Here is a 23,339-nt window from a genome sequence, read left to right as displayed (position 1 = left end):
TGTTTCTCCTTCCTCTTCCCCACTGAGAACAACTGTAAACCTTAGAAATTATACAAGAGGCTAAAAAGGAGAACTCTGAAAGTTGGTAAGAAACAGGCAAGCTGGTTTGGGACCCCTGGACTGGAGGAACCGCATAATAGTAGAGCATATTACATTCCCCCAGCCAGCACAAGAACCAGTGGGACCTGGCATTTTCTGGCCCCTGAACTAGCAACATAGGCAGCTCAGATGGGACCCTTCCTTCCCTGGATAAAGAAGAGCAAGCCTCATGCCACCAGCAAGGAGGACCAGTAGAAGCTCCTCTAACAGTCATTGGCCAGGGTGTACTCTCTCTTTCCCTGATGGACCTGAGAGAGAGCTGGGCGCTTGGCAGCCCCTGCTATGGGGGGCCTGCCGTAACATTTGGCCCTGCCAGTAACTCCTTCATCTTATGGGTCTGAGATTCCCTTCCCTGCCCAGAGACACGGGGTAGTGAGCACACAGGTCAGGGGTCCTGGGAAGCATCTTCCAGCCTGGAGGCTTGAGATGGCAGGCACTCGTACCTGGGGAAACCCCTTCTGTCGTCTCAGACAGTACCTGTGGGAGCCTCGCCGGCCAAATGAAGCAGACCGAAAGGCATTGCAGTGCCTCTGAACATCAGACTGTCATTCACACCGCAGCTCATGAAGGCAGGCCAGGACCCGTATGAGTGACTGCCCAGAGGAGAAATCCTCAGGAACGTGAAGGGCTGGACAGCACAGTCAGTCCATGCGCTGATTGGCATTTCTAGAACGTGCCACCCAACAATGAGAGAATGGAGTCTTCTCAAGAGTTCATGGACATTTGCTGGGATGGGGCACATCCAGGGCTGAGAGCAGACCTCAGCACGTGTAGAGCAGTTGGACTTATGCAGAGTGCCCTCTGACCACAGTGGAGGAGAACGAGGACTCAAGAGCAGAGAGAAAACTCAAGAGCCTGGAAGAGCTCCAGGCAGGTGAAAATGGGACAGCACGCTTCTAAGTAATACATGGATCAAAACGATCTTAAAGGAAACAATAGCACATGGAACTGAGTGGAAATGAAAACAAACACATCAAAATTTGTGGAATGCAGCTAATGCAGTTCTAAGAGGGAGATGTATAGCACTAAATTTTACATCAAAAATGAGGAAGGATCTCAAATCAATAATCTAAGTCCCTACCTCCAGAAATTAGAAAAAGAAGAGGGGGAAAAAAACCCTGAAAGCCAGCTTAAAGAATGAACATTGAAGAGAAGAAATCAATGAAATTGAAAATAATAGAGAAAATCAGTGAAGCAAGAAGCTGCTTCTTTGTAAAAAAGAAAAAAAATCAATAAAATTGATAAACCATTAGCAAGACTGAGAACAAAAGACACAAATCACTAATATCGGGAATGAAATGGGATAACACTACAGATCCTGAAAGCCATTAAAAGATATAAAGGACAACTTTGTGCTCATATGTTTGCCAACTGAGAAGAAATGGACCAATTTGTCAAAAACTACAAGCTACCAAAACTCAATCAAGATGAAATAGATATTTTGAAGTTTTATAGCCACAAGGAAATCGATCCAGGGTAGAACTGTGGTTACAAAAGGGCAATGCTCAGAATCTTAGTGGGGAAGGACATATTCAGTGTATTGGCTGTGGAGATGGACACACAAACCTACACTGTGCTGGAACGGGAGAATTAAACACACACACGTACGCAAATGAGAACAGGTTAAACTGCGAAAATCTGAAGGCAGTGGGTTTTATTTGTGTCAAATCCTGGTCCCAATATCCTGTAGTTTTGCAAAATATTACTGTTGCAGAAAAAACTGGACGAAAGGTATTGAATATCTCTATAATTTCTTACAAATGTATGTGAATGTATAATTATCTCAATTACATTTTCAGTTGAAAAAATAAAAAGCAATTTGTTACTTTGAGTTGAAACCTGACAGTGTGATTCCAGAACCTGTGCTCCCAATAACATGTCTACACTGCCATGTGATTTGAGACATTGCATTACTAAGCAGTTTTGTGCAGCCACATTGATTCATACTATGTGTAACTTTAAAAGTGAGTGTGTATGTGTGTGGATACACTGGTGTTTGCATATGTATCTTTATCAGCAGTGATTAATATGAGATGATATAGGTTTTTTCTATCACATAGTTTAGAGATTCCATTCAATATTGGCAGTTGTGGTCACCAGAGACTCTTTAGATTCTAAATGACATAAACCTGACATGGCCTGTTTGGTAGAACCAATTGAAATTGCCTGTATGGTTGTCAAGTTAGACCATTTTTGATTTACAGAAATGGCAGTTTCATATGGTTCAAAGAAATTGCTGGAGCATAGAGGATTTCTTGGAAGGATCTTGGAGTAGGTAACGGGATCACATGAATTGTGGAGGGACAAGAGATCTCTGAGGGTCTCTGAAGCTGGAACCTGGGATACAGGCTCTCTACATATATCTTATTTTTTTCTTCTCACATTTTGGGTTCTGCAGCAGATGAACATTCGCCAAAACCTCTTGCACTAGGACCACTGGGAGCCTCTGGGGTCTTATGCTAATCTTCCTTCAGTCAGAAGGGAAGGGAACTTCCCTCCCTGAAGAATTTTTTGAAGAAATCCTAGGGAGGACTGAGATGAGCCTGGTTTGGGTCACATTCCCATCCTTTTCCAAAGAGTAGGAAAGGGGCAGTGTTTGGGGAACAGCCCGGCAGCGTGGATAGGAGGTGGAGATTTTTGCTGTATGAAGACGGGTGCAGAGAGGGAGGCCGTTAGAGTGACCACTGGGCCCCAGGAGTGCTGCAGTCCGTGGTGGTTATCGGGGCAAGATACCTCAATGATAGTTAAATCGTGACTATAAAAACAGTTTTTAAAATGTGCTTAATTGTTATAGCTCTTGAGTTCAGTAGACCTTTCCCCTCCTGTTACAGACAAACCAATCTATATTAGGGACTATCAAAAATATTTTTAAAATAACATTTAAACAAGGAATATTTGTATGTTTTTAATATATATTTTTATTAGGCAAATGTGTATTCCACTCTGAATTCAAATAATCACTTTTTCCTACCACACTTGAGGTCATGTATCTAAAATTGTTTGAAAGCACGCTTTTGACTAATGGATGTTAGAAGCAACAGCTGAATATTTTAAACGTTCCTGTTGCATACAGGATGTATCTTTTTGAAAATTTAAGAATGAAAATAGAAAGCATGCCCTCTCCAACTGAAGGTGTTTTCTTTGAAGTCTTTTTTGTCTGTACTTGAGATGCTGAACCTAACTATGATATATAAACAGTCATTTTTATTAATATTACAAAAGGCAGATGTGTGCTTGGAAACAAAATCCTGAGCAGTACGCACTAATGACTTGCAAGGGTATAATTTACCGTGATGCAGTCTGACTTACACTCATCGACACAAGAAGCATGGGTTTGAACAAAGCTGTTGCCTCCTTGGTACAGTGGCCATGGACAGTCTTCTTGTCCACTCTGTTATCCAGCATGGCTTACATGAAGACCCATGTGAACTCTGCTTTGGTCAATTTCCAGGAAAAATATTTTCTTTGCCAGTGAATTTTTGTGTCTGTTTTGTCAGAAAACGAGAAGATGCATGCTTTAAATTTTTCTTTAGTGGCCTAGGGGGTGGCTTCCCAGGTGGTGCTAGTGGTAAAGAACCTGCCTGCCAGTGCAGGAGACATAAGAAACTCCACTTCGATCCCTGGGTTGGGAAGATCCTCTGGAGGAGGGGTGGCAGCCCACTCCAGTATTCTTGCCTGGAGAAACCCATAGACAGAGGAGCCTGGGTCACAAAGAGTCGGTCGTGACTGAAGCGACTTAGCACGCATGCACACGTAGGGGTCCAGTTTCCTACCCAGATGTAGGACTCAGCACCTCAGGTGTAAGTCGTTCATTTGTGCTCTATTATGATTCATTCTTAAGTGTCCTGCAATCACTTTTTCTTTATCTGTGAAGCCCTGTTGTAAAGAAGTATTGATTCAATTTACCTGTATACCTGTTTACAATTTCTGAACTGTTTTGGCAATCATAAATATCTGAACCTCCAAAATAACCCTGCAAATTTCAAATAGAGATGGCACTGTGTTTTTTCTTTTTAAAAACTCATCTGAACCAAAACAAGCACAGATGAACTTAGTATTATCGACATAGACTGTCGACTTCACAAGGGCAGGGACTCTTGTTTTGTTCACCACTATGTCCCCAGTTCCCAGTATAGTGCCTGACACTCAATAAATGTTTCAAGGTGATTGATGTTGAATCAACTTTAAAAGTACTGAGCTCCTCAGAACTTGGAAGAACACAGAAAAACTTGTATTGGCAGAAGAGAGAAATGCACAGCCCCAGGAGACCAGGATGTGGCTCAAAGCAACCTGTCACAAGCACATTTCTTTGAAGTCTGGTGTTTTATCTTAAAAACTCATTCACATTTTAAATTCTACTTCATCGTAGGACTATATTTGTTTTATCACAAAAATTACTTTAAATGTGATCTCTCTTGCTTCTGGAAAATGCACTGTGTGTATCCTGAATGCCCCTAAAGCATCTCTGTTGCTTTTGAGAAATACAAATGTCCACTTAATTTACATTCTATTGAAGTACTGTCTATATACTGATGACTTCCAAATGTATGTCTTCTGTCCATCTCTCAATGCATCATCTTAGTTAATGACAATTCTGTCTTTCCAGTTGGTTGGGCAAAACAGTTGTCGAGTCATCCACGACTTGTTTCTTTCTCTCCGTGTCTACAACCAGTCTACTTGAAATGACTGTTGGCTCTGCCTTGGGAATATATCGTGAAGTAGAGCTCCTATAACCACCCCTGCTGCCACCACCGTCTCTTAAGGTGAACAAGGAGTCTATGAGACTAAAGCGATTCTAGTGCTGCTGGCTTTTGTAAGCAAAACAAAACCTGAGCCTGTAAGTGTCCTGAAGATTATGAAATCCAAACCCTGAGAGCAAGTGACCACAAACAGCCAGCTGGGCTTTACCATAGCCGAGCAAATGATTTCCTTTGCATCCGTACTTTATGTAAGATTTTCCCCTGGCTCCGTTGGGTAGAGTGCTCCTGGTCACTTCCTGTTTGGGTTGCATGATTCAAACTGATTTATGCTCAAATAAATTCTTATTTTAAATACGTCTCAGTTTATCTTCCAACACGTCTTACCTGGGTTTCTTCAGGAGCTGTGTCTGCCCCTCCTGTCTCCTTTCTGTTCAGGGTCCATAGAGCGTCCATGTGATCCTGTAAACATGCAGATTGGATCGCGGCCTCAATTGTTAGCACAGCCCTGTCCAGTGGCCAGCCGTCTAACTAGACTGAGGGCTGGGTCCTCACGAGGCCCTGCAGGGCCCTGGCATTCCCATCCTGCCTCCTCTTCCCAGTTCTCTATCCCCCAGTCTGGCCTCTTAGCTGTGCCTCTAGCATGCCTGAGCTGGTGCTTCCTCAGGGCTTTGTGTTCACTCTTCCCTTTGCCAGACCAGCTCTTCCCCAGATGGCTGGCTTCTATACTTCAACGGGGTCTTTCCTCAGAAGTCACATTTGCAGTGAGGCCATCCTATCTAAAATTTCACACTTACCACAAAGCATATCCCCGTTTCTCACCTTTTTTTTTTTGATACTTAAAAGTCAACATTAAAAAAACTAAGATCATGGCATCTGATCTCATCACTTCATTGCAGTTAGAGGGGGAAAAAGTGGAAACAATGACAGATTTTATTTTCTTGGGCTCCAAAATTACTGCGGATGGTTACTGCAGTCATGAAATTAAAAGACACTTGCTTCTTGGAAGGAAAACTAGGACAAACCTAGACAGCATATTAAAAAGCAGAGCCATTACTTTATCCACAAAGGTCCAAATAGTCAAAGCTATGGTTTTTCCAGTAATCATGTACAGATGTGACAGCGGGACCATAAAGAAGGCTGAGCGCAGAAGAATTGCTGCCTTCAAACTGTGGTGCTGGAGAAGACTCTTGAGAGTTCCTTGGACCTCTTTCTTCCTCAGCTTTCCTTCTCTGCAGAATACATCTCTAGACTCTAAGCTTGATAAAGGCAGGATAGAATGGTGCCTGTTGCATACCAGCCATACCAGGAAACCTTCCTTTAATACTGAGCTGTGTCCAGAGTTATCAGAATGCTCCCTCTTAACTCTCTCTCTCTCACTCATGTCTTTTTAAAGAAAATACTTATTTAGTTATTTATTTTTTGGCCATGCAGGCTCTTCATTGTTGTGCGGGCTTTTCTCTAGTGTGGCGAGCAGGGGCTACTCTCTAGGTGCGGTGCATGGGCTTCTCATTGAGGTGGTTTCTCTTGTTGTGGAGCATGGGTTCTAGGGCATGTGGGCTTCAGTAGTTAGGCACCTTCCCAGACCAGGGGTCGGACCTGTGTCTGCTGCAATGGCAGGCGGATTCTTTACCTCCAAGCCACCAAGGAAGCCCTCAGTCATGTCTTGAGTCAGACCCCTAACACTCACCCTCAAAGTCTAAAGCCTGCCTTATGTTTGTAGGATACTGGGCCAACTTTTGGAGAAGGCAGTGGCACCCCACTCTTCTGAGCCACCCGTCTATTAATAACTGTCTGTGGACACTGCTTTCTCCAAGCATCAGAGACAGAACTTCTAGTGGAGACAAGAAAAATGCTGTCTCCTCTCCGGTCACTTCTTTATTCCCACATGGGTGTCCCAGGTCAGTTCTAGAAAGTATAAGCATGATTGTAGAAGTTGGAAGGGCCCAGCAGGGAGCATAAACCTTCCTTTGATGATTTGTTTCCTCTGGCAGGGACTCCTTAAGAGACTTACTCATCAGGATGTGTATTTTCCTAAATGGTGGTTATTGGCCTGACATAATGTCCAGCACATAGTAAGTGCTCATTAGACCATTCATGAATCAAGACTGGGCCCCTGAATTTGAATTTGATGACTTCAGTTTCTCCCCATACAGCTTACACATGGCCTTCACGTATTTACATTCTGAAGCTGCAGGAGATGTTATCAGAGGCCAGGCTACAAAGAGCATGTTTCCTCCCAGGATGCACTGTTTCTAACAAGCGAGCTAAGTAGGTTTTTCTGAATATGGGCTTAAACAAGATTCACTATAGGGGTAGCCTTGCACTGGGAAGTGATTTTTATAAGGAACCTGTAAGTTATGAATAGTTCACTCTCTTTTCAAAATTTTCTTTTTAAATTCACATTTGGTTTCATTTTCTTCTGAAAATGGATTGAGAAAGATTAATTTTAACAACAAAAATGCCAGTGGGGGCAAGTACAGGGAAAATTTGCAGTCGTCATAAAGATTTTAGGTCTCTGTTTTCTAACACTCAGCGGCTATGTTTACATAGTTCACCTGGGATGGAATGCAGGGCTGTATCTGTACAGCATCCTGCCTGAGAGCCGGCGTCACGTGGAGAGTGTGACTTGATGTTTGCGGAGCTGTGCTGTGTCCGAGCAACAGATGGTTCCCAGGGTTTCAGACCACAGTGTAAAGTTTCCAAGAATAACTTGTCATTATCAACCTTGACCCTTAAACCTTTAAAATAACATTTTCTGCTTATTCAAGTAAAATATGCTGGTCATGGAAAATAATTTGGAGTCTTTAGGTTTTACGTATAAGAAGTGGTGTATAGACCTTTAGTCCCAGCCAAAAGGGTAGACTAGCATAGACCACCTATTTCCTGCTCTCAGGAAGAAAGTACAGAAACTCAAGGGAAACATGGGTGCTAAGAGCGGACAACAGAACCCGAAGGCCCCTTGTGGAGCTGAAGGCTGTATGAGCTGTTGTGTAATCGGCGGATGTGTGGCTGCAGCCGGTGGGGAGGCCAGGTGAGCTGCCAGACTGAGCTGTTGTGCGTGGTGTAGGTTAGGTTCCTTGACAGGTGTTCCTGTCAGTGCAAGCAGACTTATGTTGCTATCAAATAAAGAGAGAGTCATCCACCTCATTCTTTTACATGAAGCTGTCCAGTTTTCCCACCACCACTCACTGAAAAGACTGTCTTTTCTCCGTTGTATATTCTTGACTCCTTTGTCAAAGATAAGGTGCCCATAGGTGTGCTGCTGCTGCTGCTGAGTTGCTTCAGTCATGTCCAACTCTGTGCGACCCCAGAGACAGCAGCCCACCAGGCTCCCCCGTCCCTGGGATTCTCCAGGCAAGAACGCTGGAGTGGGTTGCCATTTCCTTCTCCAATACATGAAAGTGAAAAGTGAAAGTGAAGTTGCTCAGTCGTGTCCGACTCTTTACGACCCCATGGACTGCAGCCCACCAGGCCCCTCCATCCATGGGATTTTTCAGGCAAGAGTACTGGAGTGGGGTGCCATTGCCTTCCCCATAGGTGTGAGGGTGGGACAAATTGAGAGAGTAGCATGGAAACATGTGCACTACCATGTGTGAGACAGCCAGCCAGCGGGAACCTGCCGTGTGATGCGGGGAGCTCACCCCAGCGCTCTGCGACAGCCGGGAGGGGCAGCCAGGAGGGGCGGGATGGAGCGGGAGGTGGGAGGGAGGCTCGGGAGGGAGGATGCGCGTGTACCTGTGGCTGATGCATGTTGCTGTGTGGCAGAAACCAACACAATGTTGTAAAGCAATCATCCTCCAATTAAAAATAAGTAAAATTTTTTTAAAAAGAGAAGCTCCATAGGCAAAATGACCCAGGACTAAGATTCTAGACCTTATCTGCATCACTGGGTTGAGGGGGAACCAAAGGGACTGGGTAATAGGGATAAACAAACATAAGAATGGGTCTTAAAAGCAGTCACTGTGCATACAGAAAACAGAAGGTGCAGCACTTGAAGCAGAAGAAAACTTGATTTTTCTAATCAGAAATAGGAAAGAGAGGTGGGATGGGGGAAGAAAACAGAAAGAAAGTACATTAAAATGGGAAATGGGAAAAAAGGTAGTCAGAGTCCAATACGATACTAATTATAGCGTATGTTACTATAATGTACATTATAAAGAGACATTCTCAGACTGAATAGAAAAACAAGATGCAAAATGCATTATCTATAAGAAACATACTTCAAAAGAAAGGCAGGAAAAGGTTGAAAATAAAAGGATAGGTAAGAAATGCACAAATACGATCCAAGAGAAAGTAGCAGTAACTTAAATATAAGGGAGAAGGAGGAATGGTATATACTGATAAAAGGAGCATTAGAACATCAAGACTACAAAGACGGTGCAGGCGTCAGAAACACAGGTGTCTAACAACGCAGCCTGAGAATATACCAAGCAGAAGTCGACAGAACTGCTGAGAAAGAGAGAGAAAATCAACAGTTGTATTTGAAGATTTTTTTTTAACACACCACTCTTAGAAACTTAAATCCTGCAGTTAAAAAATAAGCGGATATGGAGAAATCCTGAACACCACATTAATAAACTTGAGCTTTCAGAAATACACCTAAAACTGTGTAACTCACAGAAATGTGACTTTGATGGGGGGAGCCTCATGTGGAATGAATATATATTATGCCATAAAGGAAGCCTCAACTAATTCCCAGGAATGAAAGTGATACAAATTAGCTTCCCTAAATATTGTGCAGTATTCTAACTGCTAAGTCACTTCAGTCGTGTCCAACTCTGTGCAACCCCATAGATGGCAGCCCACCAGGCTCCCCTGTCCCTGGGATTCTCCAGGCAAGAACACTGGAGTGGGTTGCCATTTCCTTCTCCAATGCATGAAAGTGAAAAGTGAAAGTGAAGTCACTCAGTCGTGTCCGACTCCTGGCGAGCCCATGGACTACAGCCTACCAGGCTCCTCCGTCCATGGGATTTTCCAGGCAAGAGTACTGGAGCGGGTTGCCATTGCCTTCTCATTGTGCAGTATAATAAGAAATTAATAACAAAATGATAGCCTGCCCCTCCCATAAAAAAACCCCTTATGATTACAAATTGAATAGCATATTTCTAAATAACCCTTGGGTTAAAAAGGAAATAAAAAATGAAATTATGATATATTTAGAATTGAAAGATAGTAAAAACATTAAATGTAAGAATTGTGGGATATAGTTCAAGCAGTGCTTAAAGGGATTTTATAGTCTGAAATACATTTATCAGTAAAAAAGAAAGGTTAAAAAATAAATGAGCCGGTTTGAGCTTCAAGTCACACATAAAACCTAGAGGAGTGGGGTGGGTGGGAGGTGGGAAGTTTGGCCAAGAGGGAGGGGACACAGGTATACCTGTGACTGATTCCTGTTGGTGTGCGGCAGAACCAATACGATGTCGTAAACTGATTATCCCTCAATTAAAAATAAATAAACTTTTAAAAATGCAAAATAAATAAGTGAGCCAACATTGAACTCAAAACTTAGTATTAAAAAAAAAAAGTCTAGAGGGAAGGAAATAATAAAGGTAAGCACAGGACAATAAAATGCAGAACAGTAGTGATAATAAACGATAGTGAAGGCTAAGAAAAGCCAAAACTGGGTCTCTGAGAGGCCTCTAAGAGACTGAAAGTGAAGAAGAGAAAAGAGTGGGAACAAAACATGAGGCTATAGACAAGACATTTTCAGATGAAAAAAGTATTGGAACAAATATATGCTAATAAATTTGGGGGGACTAAATCAAATTAATAAAATTTCAAAAAAAATGTAAAATGTCAAAAGTGTCGCAAGAAGAAATAGAGAACGTAGTTAGATGAAGCTATGATTTTAAACCAGTATTGGAAAATAGTCAAAGGCTTTTTCTCCCCAAATCTCTAGGGAAAATTTTATAGGTGATGTCTGATAAACTTTTAATTCACAGTCACTTTTTCTCTTTTAGCAGTTGTTCCAGAAAATAGACGATAGAGGGGAAAAAATGCTCAGCTTATTTTATGAAACTGTTGTAGCCATTATCAGAAAGTCTATGACTGCACATTTAAAAGGATGGGGGGAAAATGATGATCTCAGTGTAGCGAAAGCATTTGATACATTTTCACGTCGGCGCAGTGCTGAAGAAAATGCCTGCCGGTGCAGGAGGTGCAGGAGACAGGGGTGCAGTCCCCGGGTCGGGAAGATCCCCTGGAGCAGGGAATGGCAACCCACTCCCGGATTCTTGCCTGGAAAATTCCGTGGACAGAAGACCCTGGAGGGCTTCAGTCCGTGGGGTCACGAAGAGTCGGGTGCTACTGAGCGCACACACACAGGGTTATAAAAGGCAGTGCGATGGACATCTTTACAGACAAACACTTGGTCACTTTTGAGGTTATCTGCTTAGAAAGAACGGTGCTCTGGCATTTACTAGCTGTGACCCCAGACAAGGTATTTCTACCTTTTGCCTTACTTTCTTCATGGGTTGTTGTGAGGCTTGAATGACTTAAACCTGTAACAGAAGAGTGTCTGACAGATAATAAATGCTTGGTAAATGGTAGCTTATTGCTATGGAGTTATTTCTAGAAGCAGAAGCCCTGGATTAATTGGTGTAAACTCTTTTTTTTAAAGACTCATCACTCATTTGTTTATTCAATAAGTATGCGTTGTGTGTCCACGGTATGTCTTGACATCTAGACAAGAGTGGAACTAAATGATCACCATGACAACAAAAAAGGTAAACAAACACAGCATAGGTTACATGGCAGTAAGTGTCACAGACGACGATAGAGCCGTGGTTGCTTTTCACGGTGCTCTGATTCCAGCGCGCTCTGCGCTCGGGTCATCTGCTCACCTTTTCATTCTTCATTTTGTTGTTCCACCAGCATCAGTGAAAGATGGTGACCCCTGAGGTTTTCCTCTGATTCGTCTTTGGTTCCTAGTCAATGAGGGGGTTAAAATGGCTGCCCACCTGCTACTTTTATCACATTGTCGATGATTCTCAAGAAGGTGATTGGTTTTTTCCTCTTTATCTTTTAAATTATGAACATATGGGAATGCACAGGAGACTTGGAAAATACAGAACAAGGTTACATATAGTTATATATTACAATTGTCTTTTTAAGGAGATAAATTCAGATTTCTAGTTGGAGCTGCAATATCAAGCTCTCAAAAATAAATACAATGAATATACAGAGAAGTTGAAGGATATAGTAAAACTGAAAAACATTATGAACGAATTCAACATAATTAAGATTTATGCAATTTTCACACAACAGTAGGATACAAAGTCTATTTAAGTTCCCATAGACTATAAACTAGGAGACACTGAACATATCCAAGGACATACAACAAGGTGCAAAGCCTCACGGTCTAAAGGTATTGAGATCATACAGTGTGTTCTTCAAGCAGGTGATTGTTAACAGACTTGTTGCTGGAGCCAGAGCCACTACTGACAGCGTGTGGAGCCTTTGGTTTACCGTATTGATCTTAGCGGCTTTAGACAACTGTGATTTGCCATTCCTAATTTCTGGCTGCTTTCCGGCAGGAAGCACGTTCCTTCTCGGTGCTTCCGCTGCTCTTCGTACCTCTGTGAGAGCAGTGATCGCCATTCTTCTTTGTATATAACGTGCATGTTTTCCCCCTTGCTAGATTTTGGATGCTTCTGGTCAGGGACTGTGGCTGCTCATTGTGAAATACCTAAAGTGGTTACCATTCAAGGAGTTTTTGTTGAATTGGATTGGACCTTCCCCCTTGGTATCCTTTGGACTTCTTTCTGGTAAATATTCAGAATGTCCCCCAAGGCTATTCAGTACTGCATTCCGAAGGACCTCAGAAATGATTTACACCAGCAGTTTGTGATAAACAGCAGACCCTTGGCAGACAGAGCCTTTATAATTTATGGCTCCACCTCCGCTGACATGGGTGTGGCCTTTGGCAGACTCCCTGACATGAAATGATTTTTTCCCCTAAATTGGCCTCGTCTTGGAGTATCTTTGAGTAATACTGATCACTAGATCCTTTCAAACACCACTCAGATACCAACAAGTTTTGCTCCTACATAGGAGCATATATCCATTTTATGTTGTTAATAAAACAGAAAATATTTTCCTAAAAGCATTATAGAAAAATTGATTTAGTATCTTTTTTTGCTATACAAATAAGCATTTAGTTTAACTTCTCTTATTTATTACTGAATATTTTAGCATGGCATATGTGTTTTTCTGGGACCACATTACTATCAGCAGTTCTTTGGACCTTAATTTTCCCACTTGAAAATTTAATGAATTTGTATTTTTTATATTTATTTATTCATCTAAAATTTATATCTTATTTAGTTCGAAGCTTTAGTTTAAAGTTGATGAAAAGGATATAGAGAGTACCAAAAAAAAAAAGGTATCAGAAGTGAAAAAAAGAAACAAGGAAAAAGTAAAGTGGGCCCTCAAACTGGAATAAGACGTGAGGCTGATAGAAGGACGCAGAGCCGGGGCCATGGTCCCAGCTGCCCATTTCAGTGACATGCTCTGTTGCAGCCAACAGGAAAAAGGGGTCCTTGCCAGTTGCCTGGTTCCCAGGGGTCACCAGATAGAGTCACTGCTTGTCTCAAAGGAGCACAGCTACTCAGGATGCCAGGACCAGAGGCTGTGTTTCTTGACAAGTTTGAAGGGAGGACACTAAGGCCGCATGAGCAGTGTCTCAGCAGCATCCTGTGAAGCCTTGTGAAGAGTCCCGAGGGCAGCTGGTGCAGCCTCTGCTAAAGAGGCCAGGGCGTCTGTGTGCCCAGGAATCACTGGCTTCTGCTTTTCACTTATTGAAGGAAATGCTCACTCCATCAGCATACTCCACACACTTGTTACTTTCGGAGACAAACTTGACCTTAAACTTGTCAGGGTCTGTTCTTTCTTTGTGCCACACAGTTGACTCTCGGCTCACTGTGTTATGGGGAACCGTGTCCCTGGTGCGTGTGATGTGCAGGAAACCACTTTTACTTTTTTCCTCTGAGGTTGCCTCCCAGAGGCTCAGCCTTTCTCTGCCTTTGGACTTACGACTGTCGTTTTGTATTTATTTATTGGAATATAATTGCTTTACAACGTTCTTAGTTCCTACTGAGTAGTGTTGACATGTATCCACTTGTCATTGTTGTTCAGTTGCTAAGTTGTGTCAGATTCTTTGCAGCCTCGTGGACAGTAGCAAGCCAGGCTCCTCTGGCCTCCACTGTCTCCTGAAGTTTGTTCAAATTCATGTCCTTTGAGTTGGTGATGCTATCTGAGCATCTCATCCTCTCTTACACTACCATGTGTAAAGTAGATAGCTAATGGGAAGCTCTATATAGAGGCTCAGCTCAGTGCTCTGTGATGACCTGGGGGTGGGATGGGAAGATGAGGAGGAGGCTCAAGAGGGAAAGGATTTATGTATACATACAGCAATCAGTTCAGTTCAGTCGCTCAGTCGTGTCCGACTCCTTGCGACCCCATGAATCGCAGCACACCAGGCCTCCCTGTCCATCACCAACTCCCAGAGTTTACTCAGACTCACGTCCATCGAGTTGGTGATGCCATCTAGCCCTCTCATCCTCTGTCGTCCCCTTCTCCTCCTGCCCCCAATCCCTCCCAGCATCAGAGTCTTTTCCAAAGAGTCAACTCTTCACATGAGGTAGCCAAAGTACTGGAGTTTCAGCTTTAGCATCATTCCTTCCAAAGAACAGCTATATGTATACATAAATACATGTATGGACTTCCCTGATGGCTCAGATGGTAAAGAGTCTGCCTGCAATGCAGGAGACCTGGGTTTGGAAGATTCCCTGGAGAAGGGAATGGCTGCCCACTCTAGGATTCTTGCCTGGAGAATCCCATGGACAGAGGAGCCTAGCAGGTTACAGTCCATGGGGTCTCAAGGAGCCAGACACGACTGGGCCACTGACACTTTCACTTTCACAGCTGTATCAATTGATGTACAGCATGACCATCATTTTCTTATCACTCTTTTTCTTCACGACTTAAATCACCAACAACAGTTCCATCATTTGAGAGAGATAGGGACAGAAACCACTGGCTGCTGCTATGACCAACCTAGACAGCTTATTAAAAAGCAGAGACATTACTTTGCCAGCAAAGGTCCGTCTAGTCAAGGCTATGGTTTTTCCAGTGGTCATGTATGGATGTGAGAGTTGGACTGAAGAAAGCTGAGTGCCAAAGAATTGATGCTTTTGAAGTGTGGTGTTGGAGAAGACTCTTGAAAGTCCCTTGGACTGCAAGGAGATCCAACCAGTCCATCCTAAAGGAAATCAGTCCTGAATATTCATTGGAAGCACTGATGCTGATGCTGAAGTTCCAATACTTTGGCCACCTGATGTGAAGAACTGAGTCATTTGAAAAGACCCTGATGCTGGGAAAGATTGAAGGCAGGAGGAGAAGGGGATGACAGAGGATGAGATGGTTGGATGGCATCACCGACGTGATGGACATGAGTTTGAGTAGACTCCGGGAGTTGGTGATGGACAGGGAGGCCTGGCATGCTGCAGTCCATGGGGTTGCAAAGAGTTGGACACGACTGAGCGACTGAACTGAACTGGCATCCAGTTGGTTTGAGAGAATCCTTAGGCTGTTTCTTCCCTTTTTTTCCCCTCAGTGTCACTTAATTAATGATTCTGTTTCCCCAAACTGCTCTCTGCCTCTCACTGTTCAGCAAGGATTCTCATTGAATTCATCTCTCTTGAGAGGATCTCTCAACTTCTGTCTTATCTGGGGATAGTTTTTGTTTTCTAGTGGTCGTTTTATTTGCAACAGCACGGTCATTAGCTCATGTCATAGCCACAGGTGGCAGCGGCCTGGCCGTACCTGCTGCGTGGCGTGCCGCGGCATGTGAGAACTGCAGTCGACTGCACCCGCGGGTCCCTGAAGGCAGTGCATGCTTTGCCCCACAAACTGCTTTAACATAAATTAATGCTCTTTATTTTGTTCAGTGATTTTCGTCAATACATAAATGCTTAGAGTTCATTATAATCACAGTTTGCTTGTTTACTTTTAATGCATGCTTCTTTAATCTGTGGTGATTTATGTGTTTACCATCTGTAGTATGAATTTCTCTGTCAGAATATGTACTGAGATATTTGTACTTACAATACACTCATTTGTTTTACATTTCCCCAGGGAGCTAATGTTTTATATTTTTCTCAAATATATTTATTTAATGAAATTAGGATCTTCTCATTGAAATGTTTATTTTTAAAATTCCAATTAAGCATTCTGTGTCATGCAACTTAATTTACATTTGGGTGGTTGAAGTGGATTATTTACTTAAAAGTAATAGCTGCAGTATCTCTATCTCTATATATATTTATAGATATATAAGCTTATTTTCAGAGAAGGCAATGGCACCCCACTCAGTACTCTTGCCTGGAAAACTCCATGGACGGAGGAGCCTGGTAGGCTGCAGTCCATGGGGTCGGTAAGAGTCGGACATGACTGAGAGACCTCACTTTCACTTTTCACTTTCATGCATTGGAGAAGGAAATGGCAACCCACTCCAGTGTTCTTGCCTGGAGAATCCCAGGGACGGCACAGCCTGGTGGGCTGCCATCTATGGGGTTGCACAGAGTCAGACACGACTGAAGCAACTTAGCAGCAGCAGCAAGCTTATTTTAGATACTTTACATTACTGATCTGCAAAATTTTGATTTTGATGGTATCGTTCTTTCTTGTAGGCTATCTTTGTTGTTAATGAAGTAGCTTTTTGTTTTAGAGTTTGTTATAAGGGAATTCCTAAGTTCATATCTTTTGAAAAATATTGGTTCATTAAAACCCCTATTTTAAATCAACTTTGAGAACTGTAAGGAGCTCACTGAATATAGCATTCTTGGTAATCAGAGAATAGGATCAAGTTTTTTAACTTGGACTAGCAATTCTAGAGTGAGTTATGAGGAGATGTAAACTGGCCTGTCTTCTTAATGTTGGATTAAATCTGTTGTCTGTGCTTTTTAAGCTAATTGGTAAACCTCTGCCCAGCCCTTAAAAAGTCAGCAGTCATTCTTTCTTCTCATCCTGTTATTCCCTCCTCTTACCCAAGTTACCCTCTTGCTATCCTATTAGGAAAATCTTCAAAATCTACTTGTTGAATATCTAAGTACATAGGATTTATTGGCTAACTACCAATGCCTAACCATCAAAGACAGGTAACCTTTTGATCAGCAGGAAATGACTAATTTTTTTTTAATTCAATTTGACAGGCATTTACTAGATACTTACTATGTTCAAACTATTATGGATAATAAGAGGACTAGTAAGTCAATAGTCTGTTATTTAAAGTAACTTCTATTCTTGCTTTTTTCTATTACTTTGCTAGAATTCATGGACCTAAAACAATTAAAAAGCCAGTTATTTTTATCAGCAAAATGGGTTTATTCAGGAACAGAAAAGAATTGCAGTTGAGGACATGTGATCTCTGGGGAACCACAGGCAAGTGTAGAGACAAAGGAGAGGAACAGTCGTTTATAGTGGAGAAGGGGGACTGGTCGTGACAGTCTCTCATTGGCTGGGCTGTTGCTAGGCAGAGAGAAATTCTCCTTTCCACCTGCCGAGTGGTAAATAGCCTTCCTCCTCTTGGAGACGCAAATGTACGTCTCTTCTTGTTGATGTCAAGGAGTAGGGTGTGAGAGCTCTCCCTGTGGTCCCCTGACTCCAATTTAAATGGCGTTTCTGTTTATTAAGTTGTTTACTGGTATTTGAGGTATTTTTGTAAAGAGATTTTTAATGACAATCCTAGGCAAAAACGCATCATTGGAGAGGAAGTGGAGCCTATTTAGGATTAGGATCCTCTAGACCCTCAGAGGGCAACATTATGGGCATAGTGGGCATCGAGACCTGGGCTTGGTGTAGACATCAGGTCTGATGGAGTGACATCTCCGTATGCTCTATGAGGTGCACAGGCCACGGAATGAGCATGGGGAGACAGCAGGAATGTGCCAGAAAGACCTCAGGTCAAATGAGACAGACATGTGAAAGGGCCTCGCACATTGCCTCATGGCTCAATGAATGGTGGTTTCTATTCTTCTTCTTCTTCTTCTTCTTTTTTTATGATGAACGTTCCTCTGTGAAGATAGCTTTTCATCAGCACCTGTGATGTGACAGGCAGGGCACCAGGTACAGAGGATTCCATTGTGAACTAGACAGACCAACTCATTGCCCCCTGGAACTTGTGGGGGATGCCAAGCGCACAGCGTGTGTGATGGTGGCAGAATACAGCATGCAGTTGGAATGTGTTCTTCTGAAGAGCAGGTGCAGGAAGAATTCCCACTGCAAGGGGTGTTCTGGCTGGAAGGCTCGTGGCAGTTGCTAAGAGTAGGAGGTGAGGGGAACCCTGTTCCGGTAGCAGCAGCATCCACAGTGGCCATCCAGAAGGGAGGGAGGTGTAGAGCCCCCGGGAACTCGGGGTGCAGCCGAGGTCTGGGGCCGCATGGGCTCTGCTTGGGCAGGGCCTCTAGCTTGCTCTAAAGGTGCCTGGACTTTATCCCATTGCAGTCTGGAAGCTACAGATTAAATACTGCTGGGATCTGACAAGACACTTTGAAAAATTCCTCTGGTCTCAAAGGGGAGAATGGTTTGGGCTGGTGGAGGAGTTGCTGCAGAACCAGGGACGATGGCAGAATTGGGGCTGGAAGTAGGCCAGGGGCTGAGGCTGATCAGCTGTGACCAGGAGGGCAGAAGAAGGCAAAGAATCCCACAGAGGTGTGGACAGTGGACAGAGGTGAGACTCAGAAGAGTCTTCTGATGGGGTCAGTCTTGGGGTGCTGTATACTCTAAGCAATGGGAAATGGGTGGATCTGTTCACTCGAGGGCCCAGGGAAGGGCTGGCATTGGGAAGTCAGGGTCCCTGGGCCACAGTAGCCCAGCTGTCCACCACGGAATGGGAGCATTTGCTGTGTGTACAGCCTGGGAGAGTGGTGGCCGCAGTGAGTCCCAGTCCTGCCCAGCGCCTGGTGAACGAGCATTCCCCCAGAGCCAGCCTCTGAGTAGAAAGCAGGCTTAGCTCTTCTCCAGCAAGAACACTGGAGTGGGTTGCCACTGCCTTCTCCAGAGGATCTTCCTGACCCAGGGGTCTAACCTGGGTCTCCTGAGTCTCCTGCATTGGCAGGCAGATTCTTTACCACTGAGCTGCCTGGAAAACCTCTGAATAAGAATAGTAATCAAATGCTCCTCTCCCCAGGGGTTGTGCCTCATCTGGATTAGCTCAGGGCCACAGCTAAACTGAAAAACCGAAGACTTTCTGGGAACCCGGCTGCTTTGTTGTCACTGTGGCCACCAGACACTGTGATTTCTGCTCTTCCTTTTTTTCTAAGGCAGCTGGGGCCCCTCCAGGCCCCCCACAGCTCTTTCCATTTTCCACTCTTGTTCCAGTGCTCATTAAGAAAGAAGAGACAGAGCAGAAGGAAGAAAGGAAAGGAAAGCTGAATGTGTGATAAGCTCAAACCTAGACAGTGTTTTTTATCTTTGTTTTTCCTGACAGCTTCATCAATTCTACATGCATTTATTGAATATTTACTAAAGATGGGCTGTATTTTAGGTGTCATTCTTTGCAGAGTTGGCATTCTGAAGATAGGGTGTGTTGCAGGATTCCTAATAGTCTACTTTGATGAGTTAACTTGATAGACTTGGCTTCACAGTGAGGGCTCAGCTGTCTTTTCAAAGCAGACTCTCTGTGGTCCCTGATTTGACGTGGTTTATAAATTTCTGCCGTTAACTGGTGGTGGAACCTGTGTTTAAGGAACCAGTAGGGCCAGCATGCTGTTCCTGAGAGTGTGTGAACCTGGGAAGATTCTTGGCTTCCTTTCCACAGCCCAGACCTTCATCAGCGCTAGACTCAGGGTCCCACCATTTGCAAACAAGACGCCCATTCCCCTGTGTACCATCTCCCTCCACACACACATTCCACACAGCAAAGGCATCTTATAAAGGAGTTGATGCAGCACTGCACTGTCTGGCTTCCTACAAATCAGAAGGAAAACATTTCACTTAAGATGTGAAGCAAACCAATTACTAAACCGAATGAAGGAGCATGTGATAAAAGGCAAAAGAAAGTTGAAAAGTAAGTCTACTGAAATGAACAAGAATTCTAGGATTAAGATCAGGAGTTATCAGGCTCACAAATTAATAACATGAAAAGTACTTCCTCTGAATTATAGAAAATGTCTGAGTGTGAGCTGTTGTGTTGGAGCCACTTGGCACCTCTAAGTGTTGAGGAGTCATTTTCCAAGGTGCTCCTTCCAGCCCCCTCCAGGCTGTGTGAGTTATCACTGCTTTATACTCAGGAGGACCCCCCTTTGCCTCTCAGAAGACAAATCCAGGATCAAGGTGCTGGCCACGTTGGTTCCCAGTGAGAATTCTCTTCCTGGCTGCTGATGGCCACCTTCTTGCTGTGTCCTCGTGGTGGCCAAAGAGAGAGAGTGCAGACGCCCAGGCGTCTCCTTCCGGGCAGCACCTCCATCTCATGGCTAACCTCATTGCTGTCACCTCCCAGACGCCTGGTCTCCAGAGGCCACCACACTGCATGTTAGGGCCTTAACATATGGCGTTAGGGCAACAGAAGCCTCTGGTCCATGGCAGCATCTCATTTAATATGCTTATTTAAGCTGCTGCTGCTGCTAAGTCACTTCAGTCGTGTCTGACTCTGTGTGACCCCATAGACGGCAGCCCACCAGGCTCCCCGATCCCTGGGATTCTCCAGGCAAGAACACTGGAGTGGGTTGCCATTTCCTTCTCCAATGCATGAAAGTGAAAAGTGAAAGGGAAGTCGCTCAGTCGTGTCCGACTCTTAGCGACCTCATGGACTGCAACACACCAGGCTCCTCTGCCCATGGGATTTTCCAGGCAAGAGTACTGGAGTGGGGTGCCATTGCCTTCTCCGTATTTAAGCTAGAAGAATACATTTATCAATTTTCAAAAGGGGGAAAACACCCACATAGGCTATAAACAGTGATTTCAGCTGGCTTTTGATTTTTCATGGGCAAGAAAAGTAAATCTAGAGATAAACTATAAAATTCCATTAAGTAAGAACTTCAAAGGGGCCATCTTCATAAAGGCAGTAACTCTGTTTAGAGACAGTTTGGGGGATCAACTTATTAATAGCATTCAAAGATATTAAGCTTCCTTTGTTCTTTAAAGTTACGGGAATGAATTAAAAGCAAGATTCCCAGTCTATCATGTATCATTGAAACCCAAAACACAATAGCATTTGTCTTGTTACAGACCAGAGGAGGCTGTAAATCTATTATTCATTTTTTATTAAAGGTGCAAGCTCCAGAGTGAGGCCCATGAATAGCCAAGAGAAATAGGAGATGAAGCCTTTCATCTATCTGAGTCCCTCCCCATGTGTCCCGGTCAGCAGTGATTCAGTGTTCCTGCTTCTCTTATGAATGTGTTTGTTTACCTGGACTATGTTCAAAGGCAAAGAGAAAAGAAAGGGGAAAGATGAGGAAAATCACAAATCTGACTTTACCTTTCAGAGCAGAGTTAGAGTTGTAATTAGAGACAGTTCCATTGCCATTTCCAACTCTTGACAGAATTTTCCATCAAACCAGTTGTGCTCTGGATCTCTCATGGACCATTAGGAGTAATGTAGGATGCTGCTGCTGTGCTATTCAGACTTCTCTTTTATGTCCATCCCTCTCCCCCATGTAGGTCCCTTGGGGTCACCATTGTTTACAGAGTAGGTGGTGGCCTGCCCCAGGTGAAGGCTTCTGAGATTGCACCAGACACCTGGGTCTGACTCTGAACCAGCTGTGGGCAATGGGAGCAAGTAAGCTGCACACTGCCTGCTTAAAGAAAGACTGCACCTTCTTCAGGGGACCTGTGAGCAAGTGCAGAAAACAGGGATCAGAGACGTCCCAGTGGACGCCAGGAAGGCAGTGGAAGATCCCTGGTGACTTAGTATGGTGGCTTTGGAGGGAACTCACCCGGGTCGGGGGTACCATGCCTTCAGCTGTCCAGCAAATAACTTCCTCACTTGAGCACTTTGGTTGCACTACAGTAAAGCAGCCAGTATCTTTAACTTGCTAGGAAGAGCACGTCGTGATCAGTTCTGCCAGATTTTTCCAGGGCAGAGACATCACTTATCACTGTGTGAACTGTGCGCAGGGTATGTGGCTGTGTTTTGATGTGTTAACCCATGTGAACCAACTAAAAGTAGCGTTTCTTTACCGCCCCAGAGACTAGAGCTTCTGCATTTTGTTCCCGATGCTTCCTTGATTCAGGTGGAAGGTGTGAACCTAAGCTATGTAAGTAGTCTCTGCAAAGCCAAAGGCGGCTGCTGTTTGTGGGCACCACCTAAACCTGCCTCTGGGAAACAGCGGGCAACTGGTGGGCACCTGAGCAGAGGGTAGACTTGGCATGTGTCTGTGTGCCTGTCCTCACCGTGGACAGACTTCCTGGTCTTTCCTCAGTGCCCTGTAGTCACCTCCTGACGCGAGTCCTCGTGTCCAGTCCACCTCACAGAGACAGGCCGCACGTGACTCCCCCGGGGCCTGGCCACGCTGGAGGGTTCATCTTCCTCTGAGCCACCCTGCACCGAGTCTGGCCTCCTGCATCTGGAGTCTTGGAGCCCCCGCAACCCCCCCGGGCCAGCTTGGCACGCCCTTTCCCGGTGCTTCCCTGTGAATCTTCTGTCCTAGCAACGACCGCGGTGGTAACAACAGAGCTGTGGTCCGGCGCTGTCATTTGCACTGTCTTTCAGAGGAGGAGGAGGCCGGGAAGGAAGGGGCCCAGCCCGCAGGCAGGTCCCCTCGCGGGTTCCCCTCCCTCCTGGAACCCCAGGGAAGTCTTCCGTTTTGCAGTTGTTTAGCCATCTCTGTGTCAGACCCTGTGCTAAGAGCTTTCTGTGTCTGTTAACTTTGAGTGAAGTAAACTGAGAATTTCGTCCTTGCAGCAGCCCTGGGAGGAAAGCATTCCCCATTTTACAAATGAGGGACCTGGCTCGCATTAAGTTTTCATTTGCTTGTATTGTTCTCCAACCATGTTACAAGCTTCATGAGGGCAAAGACTGTAATTTCCTCATTTTCCATGTTCCCAGGTGACCCCTAATATGTCCATACAACAAAGAGGCTTGCAGTGAATGCCTTAATTAATGCAGTTTAAAGGCAACCCGAGATACAGAGAAAGGATCAGAGGAAGGGTGAGCAGGAGAGCTGGTCAGACACATCCTTTAGGTTCACCTTGTGATGAGGAGAAAGGGGCGGCGAGATTCCTTGCTTTCCCATCCCCTCCCCCCCTTTTTTGATTCATCTTGTATTTTTCCCCCTGAAGTTTGCATTATTTCCCCCTGAAAGGGAGGCTCTGTGAAAGCAGTATCAAGGCCAGTCCTTCCGTTCTAGTCCTTGTTCTGACTTCGCAGTCAGGCCCTTCTCTAGTCCAGCCTGCTTCCTGTTTTTTCCAGCTTCTCATCTCCATTTGGCTCTGTGGCCTATGTGTGGCAAGGACTTTATTGTTTAGGACCCCAGCGGTGCTGGAGGGAAAGACCTGCGGAGGATCCTGGCGGCAGTAAAGCACGTGTGTGGGCGTGGCGGG

At 44.4% G+C, this 23,339-nt stretch overlaps 1 protein-coding gene and 1 long non-coding RNA gene across 2 annotated transcripts in view; both read left to right on the top strand.

Moving 5' to 3' along the window:
* Positions 1-5,114, top strand: part of LOC129637546 (uncharacterized) — a 142,771-nt gene extending 137,657 nt beyond the window's left edge. Inside the window, exon 3 of the long non-coding RNA XR_008707516.1 lies at positions 4,706-5,114. This is a non-coding gene — a long non-coding RNA (uncharacterized LOC129637546). The remainder of the gene's footprint in view (positions 1-4,705) is intronic.
* Positions 1-23,339, top strand: part of SDK1 (sidekick cell adhesion molecule 1) — a 744,542-nt gene that overhangs the window by 239,982 nt on the left and 481,221 nt on the right. The window lies entirely within an intron of this gene.

Source organism: Bubalus kerabau, chromosome 23 (genome assembly GCF_029407905.1).
Source record: "Bubalus kerabau isolate K-KA32 ecotype Philippines breed swamp buffalo chromosome 23, PCC_UOA_SB_1v2, whole genome shotgun sequence".
NCBI classification, from domain to species: Eukaryota; Metazoa; Chordata; class Mammalia; order Artiodactyla; family Bovidae; genus Bubalus; species Bubalus kerabau.
This window is presented reverse-complemented; position numbering and strand designations above follow the sequence as displayed.